The sequence below is a fragment of the Octodon degus genome, unplaced genomic scaffold, assembly GCF_000260255.1.
Source record: "Octodon degus isolate 3935 unplaced genomic scaffold, OctDeg1.0 scaffold00022, whole genome shotgun sequence".
Classification (NCBI taxonomy): Eukaryota; Metazoa; Chordata; class Mammalia; order Rodentia; family Octodontidae; genus Octodon; species Octodon degus.
In genome coordinates this window covers 15,364,795-15,378,209 of record NW_004524598.1, presented here as the reverse complement: position 1 = coordinate 15,378,209, position 13,415 = coordinate 15,364,795, and the positions used below count along the sequence as shown (strand labels likewise).

Genomic DNA, 13,415 nt, shown 5'->3' with positions numbered 1-13,415 from the left:
GGAGCACCTACTGATGCGCCCTTTAGTGCAAATCAAAATGGACAGGCTTTCCTCCTCGTTTTTGGGGGGGGGGGGGGGGGGGGGTGTTAATAGCTCAGATGAAAGGTGATTATGAGTGTATCAGTGTTACTATAGGTAGAAACTAAAATGCAGTACTTCAGGTATCTCAAAGGTTGAGCCAAGAGGACTAGCTGACAGTTTTGATGGGGAACATTAAAATGCATAAGCTACAGGAGGAAATAAGGACCACGAGCATGTCGCTGTCTCTTGTATACGCTCCGGGGGAAGGAAACAGAGGCCGTGGGGCATGGTGCGTGCCCGTACCATTTCTTCTTTCTCTTTCTACCTGATTCCACTGACTTCATGACTCTCTTGTGATTTCCTCCCCAAGCTCAGGTGGCTCTATCCCCGTTTAATGTTTGCGTGACATCCGAAAGCGTGTCCACTGTCAGTGCAGTGTGGAAAGACACAGTCTCAGGTCCACGAGTCACTCAACCGTCACGAGCAAACTGCCCCCCCCCCCAACGTTCTAAACGCATCCCATCTAGCAACTTTTCAAAATGAACCTTTCATATTTCTGCGATTCTCCGAAGCCAACTGAAGTAAAGGGGATGCTACCCACGTTGCCTCCCAAATGCAGCACCATGACTCTGAGGCTCAAGGAGCCAGCGTAAGAGCCCAGCTGCTCCTGTGACTGGAGGACTAGGGCCAAGTTTTCTTTTAAATCATTACAGAAGTCTCAAAAGAACTCTGTGCTTTTTGAACCAAATAATAATTGATTAAGAGAAAATTTGGGCAGAAGGACTAGAGAGGCAGAAGATGGCTATCTGTAACTAACCACAGAAAGGGAAGAGCACGCTGTCCCGGGCCATCCACAGTCGCAAGACAGCTCTCTGCGGGTCCTAAGAGCCCGATGGACGGCCTGTGCAGACACGGTTGCCAGGGAGAGTTGAGAAGACACATGTGGCTTGGGTTTCTGATTTCTTGCTACACAACGATCAGCCGCCCAGTGGAGTCTTCACGTACGTCAGGTCATTACACACGTCCTGTTTAGACGACAGCCTTGAAAGCCCTGTGCTTCTTCTGAAATGTCTAGCCTGTAGGTTCTTATAGGTCCATCACTTCCTGCTTTATCCTCAGAAAAGGAGAATAATGTCATCCGCAGTTACCTCTTCTGGTCAGTGCTTCCTCTTAGAGGGTTCTCAGGCCACGAAGAAAAGCATGCTTCACAGACAGGACTCACACCGCAGAAGCAAGGCATCAGTTTCTGTTCTAATCAAGCCTCCCGCCCACATATGTGAAACTTACGTTTCCTAAAATAAATAGTACTTAGAAATAGCAACCGCTAGTGCAAGCTTCTGTGGGTTTTCTTCTTCACTGCCTCTATAGCCTCAGCTCTAAGGGGTCTCCCACATTCTTTGCCATTTTTCATTCCAGGGCTCATACTAGACTGGACCTGACCTACCACCCGCTGCTCCGCTAGGTCAGAACCTCTGGCACCATCTCCCAGCACTGTTCTATCCCCATGACTTTCCTAAAGCTTTACTGCTTCTATTCTTCAGGGCCCTCAGCTTACTTCTTAGGGCTCTGGACACATTTAAAATAAGACCTGAATGTATTTATCAAATGCCAAGGAATACAACTTTAGTTCATAATACACAATTCTATGTCCATCTTTGCAGCAAGTGTAAGCCCTGCTATCAACCCTTTAGAACACTTTATCATAGGCTCTGATCACAATGATTCTTCAGACCTTGTTGGACATTCTGGACAACTTACATCCAACTCTTCAAGTGTCCTTCCACAGAGTCAAGTCATCTGGAAAAGTTCCAGAGGCTGACCTAAAAAAAACCAGTTCCTTACTAACTTCCCTTTTCTGTCACTGGGGATGCCATGAACCAAGCTAGAAACCGTTGATGGACAAATCAGTGTTGACTATTTGAAGCTTCAAGTCTTAAGAGAAACCACCTGAAACACAGAGTCAAGCTAATGTGGTAGTGAAAATCAAGGAAATTCCTCTCAGCCGCTCAGAGAGGAGCGCCCTAAATTCATTGCCTCAATGAAATAGACACTTGTAGAGGCTGTCATTCTAGAGCTAGGTATTTTGCATCTGCTTTCATACAGTCAGCTATGTGAGACACCTTCCTGCCTTCTGGATGTCACAGGGACTGGAGGGCTCTGCTGGCCCCTTCAGTGTCACATCCTCTTCTTAGTGGTAGAAGCCATTCTTGGGAGGATGCTTTTAGCAATCCCTTTGCCCAGATGACTACTGTCTAGGAGTAATCTAGTACAGCTGCCTCCTTGGTTATTATATTGCCTGCAGGACAGAAGAACGGTCTGTCAGCATTTTAAAGCCCAAGTAGAGGCTGAATGATCCTAAAAAATTCCTTTTGGTATTTATTTGTTCAGATCTCACATAGGGCCCCATATGCTGTGCTTTGATATCCAGAAGGCCAACATGCTCAGATATCTTATTATGATCTAGAACTTAGGGTAGTATTTTGCTCCAACACATTCATGTAAGGTCACTGGGTGAGTGTCTCACAGGGTGCATGGCCCTCACGTGCGGCCTGCCTTCAGCTCTTCTCCCTCTCCTCAGCATCCCATGCTTCCTGGAAGTTTAGGTCCTTTACTTTGCTTCTTCAGGCAGAATGAACCCCTTCTGAGCTGACAGCTTTACCCTCATGTACAGTTCTAATAAAAACATTGGTAATTTTTCATAGAATTGTACAAATTTAGTATATAGATTCTTGATGGAATCTTTTCTGCTATTGTTGCTTCTGGAAGGTGCTTCTTCCACTTACTTAAAAAGAAACAGGCAATTAAAAGTGCAAACCAATAAACAAAAAGAAAAAAAAACCCAATGTTCTAGAGAGAAGTGATTTATAATATTTAAAAAACTTCAATGTTCATAATTAGCAACACAAAGCTATACATCCTACCTATGTTCATGCCTACTTATATTTTTTTTCAGAAAGTTAAGTAAAATATAGTTACCTTTCTCACAGCGCAGATAACACTTCATTTACTCAATTATTAACAAATCTTTCTAAGTACATCTCTTAGTGTCTCTTCCTGGCTCTCAGAGTTAGCAGCGACTTAATGATATATATTTATTTACAAAAGCTTCTGAGTCACACAGCTAATTTATGTCAAAGAGAAAGCTAAACCCCTCTCAGTAAAGTATAAAAATTTAGGACTAAAATTTGTATCACATTTCCTTCCCCCTCATCCCATTAGCTCTGTCCTGCCATGCGTGCATAAAACTGCAGCGACGTTAGTAACCACCTAGACACATCCACCGTGGAATCCAAAAGGACGAAGTAAGGTCTTCACATATCAAATTTTCTGTATGGAAGATTCCCACCTATTCTATTCAATATTTCTGATCATCTTTCTCTTTGTATTTTCTTCCATTTAAATAACAGGAAGAAGTGGGCATTTTTCCATTTCACTAAAAACTCTTGGGTGACCCAATTCTTCTTTAAACCTATCCATGTCTTAGGTACTCCGAGCACTCCTGCTCAAAAAGCAGCTCTATGAACACTAGGTATTGTGGAAATCAGATCTGGTTCATTTTATCTGAACTGACTTCTGTCTACTCATAAGTGTCCCATGCTCACCATCAAGAAATAGGACACACTGCCTCACGTTTCATACTCAAAGTTCTCTAGTGCTCAGTCGAAAGCAGGTTCTCAGCCTTGGCACAACTGGCATCTGGGGCCAGAGAGTTCTTCATCTGTGGAGTCAGGAGCATCCTGCACACTGCAGGGTATGTGCCAACGTTCTGGCCTCTCCCGCAAGTGCTAGTAGATTCCTGCCCCCCAGGTCAGGATGATGGAACACATCTCCAGACACTGTCAGACGTGCCCCAGGCAAGCTTCCCCTTTGAAAATCGCTTATCTAGAACAAAAGTTAGCAAGTGTCAGTGCTTGAAGTTGAGTTGGAGTAAGACCTCAAGGCAGTGGTCTCAGTTTATGACTAATATTTTATATAGCTTTTTGTGGTAGGAAAATAACCATGCTGCTTGAGTAGCAGTCAAAAATATCCTCATATACATGTAAAGCCCTTACTGCTGTAATAAAGTTTAAAGGAAAGGTACTCACACATAATGAAGGACAGCAAGCTCTAGGTTTCAAAGAGGTTTTTACCTAAAGTATGTAAGTATATTTAGAATCAGGAACCTGTTTTGTTGAGCAAGATGAAGTTACAATTTCTGTCAGTCAAGAATGAATTAACGTCATCTGTAATTTCATTTAGTTCAATCTAATACTTACCTGTATAGCCTTTTTCCCACTTTGCCCTAAAGTCTCAGCTATTGTGGCCTACATTTTTATTTTTGTCTTGAGCAGTAACTGCTTTTAGCAGGTTTTTCTTCTTCAGCCTTTAGAGAAACACTGTATCAGAGTTCTTCTAAGACTCAGTAGCCCAGAGGAAGAAATGCTCACTTCTTACATTTCTAATGATTTCCTTCCATTTATTTAAATTGCATGTTCAAATATCCATAGAAGACTCATCAATAGTTTACAATACAACAGAGATTTACTTTTCAGATTAGGAAAGAAAGTTAGAAAACACCAAGAGAAAAAAACAAACAAGGAAAGGAAATGAACTGTACTTGTTGGAGTTGACCAATGCCCAAGAAGGCAGGCAGTGGAGGGATGCGTCCTCTGAGCGGCAATTCTCTAACAGAGACTCCATTTCGTGAGAGGATTAGAGGGGTGTCTAGTAGCCAACAATCAGCTCCTCATATAAAAGATGACCAATCCTTCCTCTCACTGTCCCAGTGTGTTCTAAACTGAGAGTACGGGCAGAAACTCTGAATTTAAAAGCACCGAGACATGGAGTTTGAATGTGAAGCTCTGTAGGTCACACAGCTCTGAGCTTCGGGTGACAGAAGTAGGAACAAGGAGAAGCGCATCTTTTAAAATTAAGAGTAATATAAGCTCCTTGAATTCTCCCCATGCCCTTTCAAGCTCTCTTCCATTTAACGACAGGATAGTCCACTAGATTTTCTCCTCAGAAAAGGCACAGTATTCTTTTCCATCCTAAGTCTACAATTTACTCTGGACTCTCAGTCTGCCAACCCTGTGTTCCTACCCAGCTTTTCTGTTATTCTTTCCTAGTCACTCTTCTTTTTTTTTAATACTACATCCTTTCTCTGTATTTTCCAAATATTCAAAATGCTGCTCTTGCTGTCTCTTCATTTTTTTGTGGGAATCCATTACAATCCAGTCTGCTTTGGGAGCTCCTACTCTATGACAGCCATCAACTCTGTGACCCTGAACTGCACCCACATTTAGCAGGGTCCTCCAACCTGCCCAACTCAGTAGACACGAATGCTTCTGTTTGATTTTTTTTTTTTTTTAACTGCATTTGGTACAGGGTCTCACTACAGAGCCTGAACTCACAGTGATCCTCCTGTTTTCAGCCTCCACAGCACGGGGATTACAGGCATGCACCACCATGTCCGGACACAGTGCAACCATGCTTGGACTCTGTGGCTGGCTCAGCATGCCTGGGGGTAGGGTCAGAGTAGCATGTAGTGCTGGGGATCCAACCCCAGTCCCTGCACTTGCCTAAACAGGCACTTGGTCCGCTGAGCTATCTCACCGACCCTCATTTGATTCCTTTTATATGGCACTAGACAGTCCTAACCTAGACCTCTCAGGTTCATGGACTTGAATGATTGATGTTGCCCATACCACCCAAAGGTATTTACAGATTCAGTGTGATCCCACTCCTTCACAGCACTAGAAAATAATCTTAAAAATCATGTGTAAGTACAAAAACATTCCAAAATCTATAGCAACATCAAGCAAAAGAATAAAACTGGACACACCACAAAACATGATTTTGAGACAAGACAGGGTCAAGGTACTAAAAACCATGGTAACTGGCATACAAACAAACCAAACCAATGAAACCAAACAGAGAACCCAGAAATAAACCCAGGCAGATACAGTCAGATGATCCTCAACAAGGATACCAACAATATACATTAGAGGATGGAGTCTCATCAATAAATACTTTACTAGTCATCTTTCCCACCTGGGACACACTATCTGACAACTATAACTTCTAGGAGGAGAAAATTAATTCGGCTCATGGTTCAAGGGACTCAGTATGTGGGTGGCAGATCCAAGGTCAGGACATCATAGCAGAACAGGGGAATGGCTTCAGAGGGAAAGGACAGAGGGGCTAAACAAAGACCCCAAAGCCGCACCTCCATGATCTATCCAATAAACAATAAACATTAAAAGTTCAATACCTTTATTGATATTTTTCCTGCTAACTACTTACTTAAAAAGTAGTAAAATTCACCAAATTGAGATTAATAATTCAAGTAGTACACACAACTCTTTGGGACAGCATGGCTGAACAGAGAGGGAGCCTTGCTCAGAGGAACTTGTTCAGGGGAACTGAACTAAAATACAGGTAATTGGTACAAAGGGAAGGACATACACCCTGAAACTAAAATCGGCTGCACATAAGAGACTGATAGAGCAAAACACAGATGAAAGCCTTAATAAAATGGCCAGCCAGCCCACCAGGACGACTGCCCACCATACTTAGAATCTTAAAAGTAGAAGAAGAAAAAGCATATACTAAGATAATGTGGCTAAATCAAGCCAGACAAGGTAGGTGTAGGATATAAGGCCCCTGCCTCTTCTGCCTTCTTCCAAACAGAAGATGCTACAGCCTGGCGGTAAATTCTGCCGACACCAAGCGCCTCCTCCCTGACAATCAGTCACTTTTCCTCTTTCTCTTTTCATCCTATTCCTTCTGTGCACCAGAGCACCAACTAGAACAAGATTAAAGACTACTACGTGCATAGTAAATGGAACAGCTGACCCCTTTCCTGTGACCTGTGGTTAGAGAGGTGTGGAGAATTAAACAGCCCTGCACCTCGGGACTGTGCAGCCCAGGCTGCCTGTACGCTATGGGGGGCAGGAGCAGAAAGGCACCCCGCAGCACTCCCCCATCTCATCTGGGGGAGTTACAGACTACAGCAGAGACAGGTGACAGTGGCAGCAGAACTTGTAAAGCACGGAACAAGAAGTCAGCATCGTACCTCAGAAGGGGAGTAAGAGTTGGGGCTGAGCAGCCTTGGACTGCAGCAGCAGGAGCAGAGGACCAGAAGGTATCTCAGCATCCCACCCTACCCCGCACCAAACGACCTTGGGGGGACAGAGACTGCTGGGGAGGAGATCCAGAGGCTGAGCCAGGACCAGGAGGAGCCAAGGGTGTGTGGGACCAGGAACAGCCTCTGTCTCTGTCTGAAAACAGCATAGCACTGGGAGAGAGACACTGCCAAGAGAAATGGGGTAAGGAGTGGGGTGCTGCTAAGGAACATACATAAAGCACTGGCTGAAGACTCTGGCCCCAGGCCGCATATCTGGAGGCCAAGACCAGCCTCAAATCCTGCACACACTCTCCTGCAGTGTTATCCAGTAGTTTTTGACTCTTGGTGGACACCAGAGGATTTTAAAAAAAATTCTTTTTCTTTTTTTGGTGGTTTAGGGTTTGTTTCCTATTCCTGTTTTTGTTCTAATTTACTCATTTTCTTTCCCCTTCAATCTACCTGTCTAGCCTAAATCATACTTTCATATGAGTGAATATCTCTCTAATTTTCATGAGTGAATAGTCTAATTTTTCTGGTCAACTTCAAGAATCCCTTGTTTACTCCTTCACTCTTTCTTTTCTGTCCTCTTCTCTAGTATCCCAAAGCTTGTGTGATCATCCTTCATCTTCATTTCTACTTTATTTTTTTCAATTATCTCTGTTATAGCCAATCTCCTTCTTCAATTTCCCCACCATAGGGGTTTCCACTCTACCAAGGGGAAACACTTTGCATACAAGCTCCCAATTTATGATCAATTCTGTTATAGAGCTGTAGATTTTGCTTCTGTGGTTAAAGGTACAAAACTGATAGTTACCACAGTATCAGTTTTTAAACTGCTTCATAGTGTTGTTAGTGCTAATTATACTACTTTAGCTAGGATGTCATATATGTTTTTTATTTGTTTGTTTGTTTCTGTATTTTTAGGACAGAGTCTACAGGGGCTATAGGGTCTCACAATGTAGATCCAACTTGTAGTGATCCTTCTGTTTACAGCTCATCTATCTGTTTTAGTCCATTGTTCTCACTTTTGCAATAACGCTGGGAAGTTCTGGTGTAATAACATCACCACACAGGTCTCAGTTACTCTTCTCTCATTGCTGGGGCAAATGTCTGACACCCAAAATGAAAGAAGGAAAGGTTTATTTAGCTCACTGTTACTGGAGATTTCAGTCCATACTCAGTGGCTCCAAGGCAGAAGGGCACAGGCAGAAAGCATGCTGTCATGGTGGCGGCAAAGAGCAAGAGCAAATGGGAGGAGCAGCAGCAACAATGGCAACAATGGGAGAGGAAGTCTGTCTCCCTTAAATTGCATTCAGGCTGCCTGCCCCAGGCTGGGTGTAGCACTCACACCCATAATCCCAGCAGCACTCACACTCATAATCCCAGTGGATAATGAGTTAATCATACCCAAGAAGTCCTCCCCTTGACTGCATGAGGCTTTGGGGGGACAACTAGCCACAAACCATATCAAAGGACTGGGAATTCAGCCAAATAATGCAAGCATCTCACTCTAAATTCATTGCAAAGGTAGGGTGTTGGACCAAACACACACCAAGAACCTCCTACACATAGAAGAAAACCTTGAAGAACAGACTTTTCCTAGAAAGGCCTGACACTAGTGACAAAGTTACCTAGTACTAAAGCTTAAAGAGGGTCAGCCCAGAAAACAAAATAAAAATTTCTGACATAGAAAATGACACAAGACATAGAAGCAAAATGCAACCTCAGATCTCCAGTCTAGGAGAAAGATGAAAACAGAAGACACACCTCTGACAACTCTGAAATGATAGCAACTGAAATAAAGAAACAAATCCAAGAAGCTATAGAGGCGATCAGATTAGAAAAAGATCTCTCGGGTAAAAAAAGAAATGTCAACAAGTATAAAGAAATTGCTTAGCAAATCTAGAGGACATACAGATTAAAAAAAAAAAAAACAGATGATGACATGAAGAGGGTGGAAACCTTGAATGGTCAATGTAAGAACTGGTGTGCATGGAATGGATTCAAACAGGTACCATGAAATTATAAATTCCACTGAAAGCTGGAAAAACTGCTTGAATGAAACTGCAGATAGACTTTCAGACCTGGAAGACAGGATCATGGCTAGTGATCACAAAAGGAAAGACCTTTTGAACAAAATCAGGAAGTAATCCAACAGCTGCAAGACAACACAAAGAAAAGTGAAAAGGCAGGAGTCAACACAAATAATATATATACATTTTTTTTAAAAAAAAACCTATTTGCAGAAGTAACAGCAGAGAATGTCCTAGGCATAGGAAAGGAAGGCATATAGAACTCCAATTTGCCATACCCCAAAATAAATCTATACACAGACATGTAATAATCAGCACAAGAGCAAAATATTAGAAGCTGTTAGAGGAAACAGATCACCTGTAAAGGAAAGCCAGTCAGAACCATGGCAGACTTCTCAGCACAAACCCTAAAGAGGAGCTGGAGTGAAGTATTTCAAATCCTGAAGGAAAACAACTTCCAACTCAGACTGATGTACCCTGCAAAACTTTCAAAACTAATGGAGAAATAAGACATTTCCATGACAAAGAACAACTATAGAAATTCATGGCCAAAAACCCCAACCCTACACAGAGTACTGAAAGATATTTTTAGGCAGATATAAAAATTACCGTAATTCCAAGAACAACAGCAAAGAAACCACCAGTCAGGGAAAGCATTTAAACAGAGGAGAAAAACAGGGAACCATTATGGGAAAATAACATGACAAAGATGAGCCAATACATACTAGTTGTAACTATCAATACAAATAGCCTCAATTCACCAATCAAAAGAAACCGAATGGCAGAATGGATCAAGAAGCAAGATCCAACAATATGCTGCATACAACAACCTAGAAGTGGGCTTCGCGAATCTCCTGGGTGGACTGAAAAGCAAATCAACTTGACACTCTATGCCAACTGCTACAAAGGGTTCGAGAACCTGAATGACCACATATAGAAAATTGAAACTGGATCACTATCTTTCATTGTGTATAAAACTCAACTAAAAAATAGATCAGACTGAAAGGTAATACCTAAAACACTGAAACCACTGGAAGGGAACATTGAAAACACTTGGAGACACTGCTGCAAGAAACCATTTTCTGTATAGGATTCCAAAAGCCTTTTCTTCTTTCTTCTTTAGTCTTCTGTTACTGGTCTTCTTTTTCCAGTAAAAGAAAAATCCCTGGATGTCCCCAGGGATTTCCTGAGCCCTTCTCTTTGTTCCTTGTCAGTCATGATTCTTTTATTTTGTATTTTAGTGAGGGTCTACAAGGTCTACAGGGTCTCTTAGTGATCCGCCTTTGTTCAGCCTCCCAAGATCTGGGATTACAGGCAGGGGCCACCATGCCCAGTCTCAATCACTGTCTCAGCAGGCCCCAGGGGCGGACAAGCACAGCATGCTAGGGATTGAAGCCTGGCTGCTATGTCTGCCTAAGCAGGCACTTTAATCCACTGAGCTATTTGGCTGGCCACAGTCATGATTTTTATTAAGCAGGACCTTCTGTGCCTATATTTCTACTAGACCTCAATTATCTAAAATAGATGAGTAAGACAGAAGTGAAACCATCATCTACTCTGTAAACCTACTTTGGTTTGCTCAATAACAGCACTGCCAGCCACAAAGGTAACATGGATTTCTCACTCAGCGTCTTTCTCAGCTTCTTTCTTGTTTTCCATATTAAGGTACCTATTAACATATACAGATACAGTTGTATCTGTGGAACAGCTCTCTACTTTACCATAATCTTAGTACCTCCTACTCTGATCATGATCAAAATTGCCAAATAGTTCTCTTTTCTGCTATTTCTAACCAGCTTTCAAGAGTATAGTTCTAAATACAAAGGTGACTATGTCATTCTCTGAGGAAAGAAATAGTTCCATATAATGCAGTCCTTCTCAAACTGATTTTCCCAGTATGATAAAGCAATCATCACATGTAACAAATTAACTTCTCTCATGTATATGAACAGCTACATTTACATACTATCATTGAGAGGAACAAGAAAGCAGATGCTCAATTCATGTTCCACGGTGAATTCAGGATGCAAAATCATATAGGTTTAGTCATGCACCTGTGAACTTTAATTTCTGAAACACAGACATATAGAATGAAAAACTTTTTTTTAAAAAAAAGAACAATGATAAATGTTTCTTTTCTCTGTATCTTAAAAGTCTGCAATAGTTATCCCAATATTTGGAACTCTATTCATTTTAAAAAAATCAGAAACAACTTAACATCACCTTGATAATAATCACAGTTACAAGGAAGCCTAAAATGCTCTCTGCCATGATTCATCTTTTTGAAAGGAACAAATGGAAAGAAAACTCCATGGCAATTACTCTTCAAACAAGTTTCAAGATTTGTACTTCTCCCAGGGGATAACTAACATGTGCAAACAAATAAACAAATGAACAAAGGACATGCAATTGCATAGAGCTTGTTGAAATTCTCTTTAAAGATCCATATATCTGCTTGGTTTCTGTCAGAGAAAGAAGCAAAATTTGCCCCGTGGTGTCTAAACAAGGAAAGAGTTATGGTCAAATAAGACAGGTCCCATAATACTGACAATTATGCTTCAGAGAAAGTTGCAGAAAGGGAAATAACGTACCCAACGTCAACACTGATTCCTGGGTCAGCCCTCAGAGCATGCCTGTAGCTGGGGTGAAAACCTCTCCGCACTACCTGCACATAGAAGGACCCCCGACAGCTCTGGATATAAGCCACTAACTGTATCACTACTTCTGACAGACAGCTGAGAGCAGCAGGAGCGATGGCTACTCTGCTGCTTGAATGAAACTAGGAGAGAACCAGAAAAATCATAAACACTGATTTTTCCCTGTTAGAAAACACTCACCTCATTGTTACTGAAAAGAATTAAAGCAAAGAGTAGTCAAACCAAATTTCAGTAAATTGTGAAACTATGCCATATAGCTTGATTTCTTTCTTACCCTTTTTGAGGGGCAAAACCTGACTTGGAACTTACTGTTTGACTCTTTCCTTGTTATCCACATCGACACCTCATTGTTACGAACTTCACGTCTTAAACCCTAGGTATGATTTCCAATTTTCCTCTAACTACCACCTCCAATTTCTAAGCACTGGGTTGAGAAAAACTGCAGTAAGTACATTCTCCCCCCTTCAATCTTCTGCCTTACACCATGTTCCAGTTCCCAGAATGTTTTTTTTTTCTTCTCCAAACCACCTGTGCTCTTGCTGTACATAATTTCAATGGGCCATCACTTATAAGAAAGTCCAGTCACCTTTACCTCACACTCAAGCTCCTACCTCATGGATCCCAATACTAATCCCTTACTTTCATCTCTTTTTCTTTTTTCCTATGGCTCTTTTCGCCTGCAACTTATACCTCAATTTATTTACTCACAAGCCCATGATCTACTGACTCCCAGCCCTACCTCAGACGTAGCTCTAAGAAAGCTTGTGATCCATGTGTTCCCTGCGACACCCACTCACATGAATCAGCAGATGCAGGGCAGACACTCAGTGACATTTATTGTGGACCCAGAATGCAGCCAGTTGCTTAAAATCCTCACCTTCCTTTATATCCTACAACCAACCCCGGGCTTTTCTTATGTCTTTTACTTGACCTCTTCTTGCAGTAGGGCTGCAAAGAAAATGGCATCTGACGACATCTTTCAGGTACAATCTGGCTGCTTAGCTAGCTGAGTGTTTTTGGTGATATTAAGGGAAGTTCTGAAGAAGCTGGTCATATTTCAATAATTCAGCATTTAGCTTTTTAAGAACTACCTGCTACAGAGGTATTTAACAATTAACAGAGGGCAAAGTATAGTGGGTTTTATCATTTTAAATATTAGAGAACAGTCTTTTATTCAAAGCATCAACAAAACTTGGTGCTTTAAACTGTGGCTAACAGATCTTTGGTGAATAATTTAGCTAATTACTTAAATTTAGGGTTCAGTTTGGGTCTACATCATTATAAAAGGATACAATATTTTTATACTTTATGTTTACATTGGCTAGTACTTTAGGCAGACCAGCTAAATTCCAAGTATATTTGCAGCTGAAATGTGTTTTAGGCTTATATCCTTTTGAATTCATGGAATGTGTCAGCAGATGACACTAAATTTCGCAATTCCAATTAGCAGAGCTTGATCAAACTTTTCTTTATTGCTGTTTGTCACCGAAGTACAAGTAAGAAAGAATGAGATGAATGCCAGCTTCCACAGAGCTGTCGGAGGGGAAAGAAAGAGCCATGCAGTGCGCTAAACGGATGACCTTGCTAAGTAATAGTGAC

General features: G+C 41.7%; 1 protein-coding gene across 3 annotated transcripts in view; it reads right to left on the bottom strand.

Moving 5' to 3' along the window:
* Window positions 1-13,415, bottom strand: part of Snap91 (synaptosome associated protein 91) — a 137,393-nt gene that overhangs the window by 96,673 nt on the left and 27,305 nt on the right. The window contains exon 1 of one of the 3 annotated variants that reach the window (XM_023711958.1): window positions 12,694-12,756. The exons of the other annotated variants lie outside the window; for them this stretch is intronic. The gene's annotated coding sequence lies outside the window, so the exon portion shown is untranslated. Of the gene's footprint in view, window positions 1-12,693; window positions 12,757-13,415 lie in introns of those variants that run through there. 3 annotated transcript variants of the gene reach the window in all.